The sequence below is a fragment of the Macrobrachium rosenbergii genome, chromosome 21, assembly GCF_040412425.1.
Source record: "Macrobrachium rosenbergii isolate ZJJX-2024 chromosome 21, ASM4041242v1, whole genome shotgun sequence".
In the NCBI taxonomy this organism is placed as follows: domain Eukaryota; kingdom Metazoa; phylum Arthropoda; class Malacostraca; order Decapoda; family Palaemonidae; genus Macrobrachium; species Macrobrachium rosenbergii.
The window spans coordinates 24930644-24938118 of record NC_089761.1 but is presented as its reverse complement, the minus strand read 5'-3'; positions in this window follow the sequence as shown (position 1 = coordinate 24938118).

Genomic DNA, 7475 nt, shown 5'->3' with positions numbered 1-7475 from the left:
TAAAAAAAATTAGATCCGAATTGCGTAAATTAGAGTACTTTTACTGCTCTTGGATGGACGAATGGAAATAAAAACGTTAAACCCCACTTCCTGTGACTGTTTTTAGGCGAAAGGCTGCTTCACAGTGCAGTTTTTCCTTCAAGATTTTTAGTTTTTCAGTAAATTTACAAGTTTTCGCTCTTATTGTCTACGCCAAACAGACGTGCTGGACTTACGTTTAAGCAGTTATACATAGATTTGCCTGGACTTTAAATATTTATGCATTAATGTAGCAGTTTTATACAATTCCGTTATCACTTTCAATATAAAAGTTTGGATTAATGCAAACTAAGAATGTATTCACGTTGATGTACAGTAATGTTATGTATTGTTTCGGAATACTATCAACAACATTGTGAAAGATAATCAAAAAGATAAGGAGTAAAAATCATCAGTTGGAGTGTTGACCATCACAGAGCTTCTTGACACATGAAAACAAAACATTGCTTAAAAGTTAGCTACTGTGGCACACGTCCGAACTGAATTTTGAAAACACTGAACAAACAAGTAAAAAATGCGCCGAAAACAGATCTATCTTTCAGTGGTCTCGGTAGCTGTATGAGCCGCGGCCCACGAAACTTTAACCAAGGCCCGGTGATGGCCTATCCTATACCGTTGTCAGAAGCACGATTATGGCTAACTTTGGCCTTAAAATAGAATAAAAACTACTGAAGGCTAGAGGGCAGCAATTTGGTATGTTTGATGATTGGAGGTGGATGATCAACAATACAAATTTGCAGCCCTCTAGCCTCAGTAGTTTTTAGATCTGAGCCGGACAGAAAGTGCTGACAGAATAAAGTGCGGATGGACAGACAAAGTTGGCACAATAGTTTTGTTTTACAGAAAACTAAAATTACCGATAGATCTTTATTTTCTTTACCTTTTTGAAGCCCCTCTCCAACATATCCTCCTGGAGATAGAGTAGACCCTATCACTCATACAAATGAAGTTTGTGTTTGTAATGGTAAACAGATACTCAAGGACTGAGCGCCCATAGAATTTCTTAAGGCGCCTTATCTCACAATTTGCTTGGATAAGATAAGGCAATAATGGTGAAATGACGATATAGAAGATAAGGTTTCAGAAATGAGGTATTATATGGGCGAATTTATTAACCTTTAAAAATAACAAACAGTCGAGTGATTGTGGAAAATCGTTTTAAATGAAAGCACCTCACACGGTGCTTGATTTTTGGTTGGTATAGATTAAGTTGGCTTATGCCGGCAGGGGCAGTTTCGTTAAGCCAGCCCGCGTGTGTTGTCCAGTGATAAAGGATGTATTAGAGGCTTAGTATGCCTCTTCTGGACGCATAAAACCAGGCTAGATCTTGATAAGTTGTCAGTCTCTACATAGGAACATTACTGACGTTTACAAATATATATATATAATAATATATATATATATATATATATATATATATATATATATATAATATATATATATATATATCATATATATATACATATATATAAAATAATATATATATATTATATGTAAGAATTGTTGGAGTAAACTCTCTTCTAGAAATTGTTTAAATTCATCTTACTTGTCAATGTTATTTCCAACCTAATCAGCTCCTTTTTTTATTGATCTCCGGGGACCTAAATAGGCCAGACTTGTAATATATTGCCCATTGGAGAGACCCTTCCTAATTGCACTGAAATTGAAAGCCTTCTCTCTTATCAGCAACCCAGATCTTACTTCTTAGATAAATAAACTGCCGCACTACTAAAAAGTCTCTCTCTCTCTCTCTCTCTCTCTCTCTCTCTCTCTCTCTCTCTCTCTCTCTCTCTCTCTCTCTCTCTGTTACGTATTTTGGTTAAACTTTACGTCCTACTTTTCGTTACATATGTGTATATATAATATATGTATATTTATGTCTATATATATGTGTGTGTATTTATATATTTATACATATAAATATGTATATATATGTGTATATAGTTCTATACACATCTATATAAATATATATAGGCTATATATATATATATACAGTATATATATATATATATATATATATATATATATATATATATATATATATATATATATAATATATATGTATTAGTTTTAGGAAAACCAAACTATTTTAGTGACAAACAAGAAAACTCCCACTCACACTTCTCCAGATTTAAAACTAGCTTGTCCAGTTCCCCGTCCACGCTATTTATAGGAGTAGCCATCTGATATGTATGCGGTAATGCAAAATGAGCGCACTGTATCTCTGTTGGTTAGTGGAGTCCAGAGGTCTGCATTGGCCTTCTTATACCCTTTTATTACCCTACTACACCTTGGGGCACAGACCAGTGCCGGCATAAGGCCCGCTTAAAGCTAAACCAGTTACCGACCGGGTGTCTTGTTTAACTTTGGATCTTTAGCGAAATATCCTTTACTTTTTTATTTTTATTCATAATATCTTCTGTTTTATCAGTCCAAATTTCCGTAGGATCGTAGTGCCGTCAGTACACCTCACGGGGTGCACTGTAGGCTTTACTTCAGGTCCTTTGCAGCGTCCCCTCGGCCCCTAGCTGCAACCCATTTCATTCCTTTTACTGTACCTCCATTCATATTCTCTTTCTTCCATCTTGCTTTCCACCCTGTCTCAAGAATTGTTTCACAGTGCAACTGCAAAGTTTTCCTCCTGTTACGCCTTCAAAAGTTTTTTACTCTCAATTTCCCTTTCAGCGCTGAATGACCTCATAGGTTCCAGCAGTTGGCCTTTGGCCTAAATTTTATATTACATTCCATATCAGTCCAAGTGACTGAGTCATTTGTAGATTGGACACATTGGCAACCGTTTATTTGAAGTTGTGTGTGAAGTTCCTCAGTTCACAGTCAAGAGAACATTAGAAATTTTCCAATACTGTGTAATGACGTCATAATATCTATGGTTGTTTTAAATTATCGATACAATAAACTCCCTTTCCAGTACCTATATGGTTAATGTCAGCTTTCAGTGCCGTTTAACTGACGTCCCAATTTCATTTCCAGTTAACATGGGTAGAAAGAGCGGTTGAGCCTTTTGTGATCTAAAAACATCAGATGACTTGTACTGGTTTCGTCTTAGTTAACTAAACGAAGGAACTGAAAGTTATTTAGAAATATGCGGATAATTTCCGTGTTAAAAGGAGGCCAAGGAATGAGAAAACTCCCTCAAGATTAACGTACAAATTGCCGTGAAAGAATGATTGCAATTTTTTCAAGTCTTGAGAGAGAGAGAGAGAGAGAGAAAGAGAGAGAGAGCTGATTCATTGAAAGGACAAATGGGCACTACCCAGCATAGGACCTCTAGAGTAGACGAGCGCATTGTTTTAGAGAGAGAGAGAGAGAGAGAGAGAGAGAGAGAGAGAGAGAGAGAGGATTACCCGACGACCAAATTGATGTTTCGTGTCAAAGGACCTCTTGACGCTCAGAAATAGAACTGAATGTGGTAAACGAATTACCTTGTACAACAAAGAACGTGTACACACAGCGAGAGAGAGAGAGAGAGAGAGAGAGAGAGAGAGAGAGAGAGAGAGTAGGAAATACACTACGCCTTCTTAAAAGCCAACCTTGTTTTGACCAAACTGAGAAATGGGGAAAATTATACCATTTCTTCATTTACAGTTAAACCCTTGGGGAATAACTAAAACATTCGTCAGTGGCGTTATACTGTAAATGGTCTTTTGACTCCATTTTATTATTATCAGTGATAAAATTATTATTATTATTATTATTATTATTATTATTATTATTATTATTATTATTATTATTATTATTATAAGTGTACTCATGCCGTCAGAAACGAAGGTAATGTAAAAGAGGGTCAGCGGACGAGTCTAGACCCTTTGGATATAATTTAATGTTCCGTAGCTTCGACCAAGATTCGTTTATTATATTCGCCTGTATAGAGAGGTTAGTGGTGAGAGAGGCTGCAGATTACCGCCGTCGATACGCGAATAAAAAATCAACACGAATGTCCAATACGCACCATTATTATTATTATTATTATTATTATTATTATTATTATTATTATTATTATTAAGCAAACAAAAACTTTCAGTTTTCTTCCGAAGATGGAAAGAGAAACCCACAAGATTTCTGTGTATAACTTGTTTACTTGTAAATATTTACATATTACTTGAATCTCGAGTACTTTCAGGTCCTAACTGCTGACCCTTTTTCAAGAACCAGCCTGACCACATACATCTCTCGAAAAGGGTCATAGTTGGGTTTCCTAACCTCAATTCAAGTCTATAAGTTTACAAATAAACAAGTTATACAAAATCTTTAATGGAATTTCTCTTTCCGTATTAATATTATTATTATTATTATTATTATTATTGTGTGTATTATATTCCATGAGAATCGTATCTTCCAACCTTGGCTTATTAGTTTTTATTTCGTTGTTATTCTTATTTTTTTATGTTGTTATTTTTATTTTTTATTGCATATTCTCGTGTTTTATTTTCATATATTTGTTTTAAATTTGTCCTGGTAAATGTATCAAGGTGCTGTGAAATGGAGTTAGGAGACTGGTGTGGACGCCAGGACACAGTCCAACCAAAAGAGACCAATGCGAGCCAAACTGCCTCGCCCATTGGGCAGTCAAGGTCTCTGGGCAAACTCACTCGAGACGCTGTCCTTAGCAACGTGCCGCCAGTCGCTCCAAGTCCTCGGAGGAAAGGTGCCCATCAAAACGGAGCTCGGGGCTAAGATTCGGATGCAGAGATGAGAAGAAGAAGCGCCCTCTTCCTCCTCAGCCTCATTTGGAGGTGAGGCGCCGCGATATGGGCTTTGTCTGGCGCGAGAGTGCCAGGGAATCCTCCATATCTTCACTATCATCAGGTCCATTACCGACGTCTTAATGGGGCCGGCGTGAGACGCTGATTATAGCTTTCTGGGCGCAGTGCAAATTCATAGGCTGTATCTTAATTGTCGTTAATGATGATAGGATGAATTTTCAGGAGCTTTTAAATACTCGCAATGAACATTACGTTCACTCTGGCGCTCCTGACCGGCGCTGCTGGAACCGAAGGTTTCCTTCAACCTCGTTAAAAGTCGTTCCAGGGCTGCATGTGCTACCTGGACGACCATTAAATCCACCTCAGAATTATTGGGAAATTATGAGAGGCCAGGGAGTAAGTACGACTGCTTATTCAGCTCGTCTTCCAGGCTCCAGGGCTCATCTTTTGTCTGTATTTCCAGAGCCATGGAATCCTCACCTTTTTTGGGGAGACCTGACGACATTGTCCTTTGAAATACAATGACGCGTAAGTTGGTATCTGTTCCTCTTGATGTAGATATATTTGTTGGTATCTGTTCCTCTTGATGTAAATATTTTTGTTGGTACCGTTCCTCTTGATGTAAACATATTTGTTGGTAGCTGTTCCTCTTGATGTAAACATATTTGTTGGTATCTGTTCCTCTTGTTGTGAACACATTCGTTGGTATCTGTTCCTCTTGATGTAAACTTTTGTTGGTATCTGTTCCTCTTGATGTAAACACATTTGTTGGAATCTGTTCCTCTTGAGGTAAACACATTTTATTGGTATCTGTTCCTCTTGATGTAAAAACATTTGTTTGGAGATCTGTTCCTCTTGATGAAAACACATTCGTTGGTATCTGTTCCTCTTGATGTAAACTTTTGTTGGTATCTGTTCCTCTTGATGTAAACACATTTGTTGGAATCTGTTCCTCTTGAGGTAAACACATTTGTTGGTATCTGTTCCTCTTGATGTAAACATTTGTTGGAATTTGTTCCTCTTGATGTAAACACATTTGTTGGTATTTGTTCCTCTTCATGTAAACTTTTGTTGGTATCTGTTCCTCTTGATGTGAACACATTCGTTGGTATCTGTTCCTCTTGATGTGAACACATTCGTTGGTATCTGTTCCTCTTGATGTAAACATATTTGTTGGTATCTGTTCCTCTTGATGTAAACATATTTGTTGGTATCTGTTCCTCTTGATATAAACTTTTGTTGGTATCTGTTCCTCTTGATATAAACTTTTGTTGGTATCTGTTCCTCTTGATGTAAATATTTGTTGATATTTGTTCCTCTTTAAGTAAACACATTTGTTGGGATCTGTTCCTCTTTATGTAAACACATTTGTTGGTATCTGTTCCTCTTCATGTAAACACATTCGTTGGCATCTGTTCCTCCTGATGTAAACATTCGTTGACATCTGTTCCTCTTAATGTGAACACGTTTGTTGGTATCTGTTCCTCTTGATGTAAACACATTCGTTGGCATCTGTTCCTCTTGATGTGAACACATTTGTTGGTATCTGTTCCTCTTGATGTAAACACATTCGTTGGCATCTGTTCCTCTTGATATAAACATACTTGTTGGTATCCGTTCCTCTTGATATAAACATATTTGTTAGTATCTGTTCCTCTTGATGTAAACATTTGTTGGTATCTGTTCCTCTTGATGTAAACATTTGTTGATATCTGTTCCTTTAGATCTGAACACATTTGTTGGTATCTGATCCTCTTGATGTAAATACATTTGTTGACATCTGTTCCTCTTAATGTGAACACGTTTGTTGGTATCTGTTCCTCTTGATGTAAACACATTCGTTGGCATCTGTTCCTCTTGATGTAAACACATTCGTTGGCATCTGTTCCTCTTGATGTAAACATACTTGTTGGTATCCGTTCCTCTTGATATAAACATATTTGTTAGTATCTGTTCCTCTTGATGTAAACATATTTGTTAGTATCTGTTCCTCTTGATGTAAACGCATTTGTTGGTGTCTGTTCCTCTTGATGTAAACATTTGTTGATATCTGTTCCTTTAGATCTGAACACATTTGTTGGTATCTGATCCTCTTGATGTAAATACATTTGTTGGCATCTGTTCCTCTTGATGTAAACATATTTGTTTTTATCTGTTCCTCTTGATGTAAACACATTTGTTGGCATTGTTCCTCTTGATGTAAACACATTCGTTGGCATCTGTTCCTCTTGATGTAAACATATTTGTTGGTATCTGTTCCTCTAGATGTAAACACATTTGTTGGCATCTGTTCCTCTTGATGTAAACATATTTGTTGGCATCTGTTCCTCTTGATGTAAACACATTTGTTGGTATCTGTTCCTCTTGATATATAAATATTCGTTGGCATCTGTTCCTCTTGATGTAAGCACATTTGTTTGTATTCGTTCCTCTTGATGTAAACATATTTGTTAGTATCTGCTCCTCTTGATGTAAACATATTTGTTAGTATCTGTTCCTCTTGATGTAAACATATTTGTCAGTATCTGTTCCTCTTGATGTAAACATATTTGTTGGTATCCATTCCTCTTGATATAAACATATTTGTTAGTGTCTGCTCCTCTTGATGTAAACATATTTGTTAAGTATCTGTTATTTCTCTTGATGTAAACATATTTGTTGGTATCTGTTCCTCTTGATATAAACATATTTGTTAGTGTCTGCTCTCTTGAT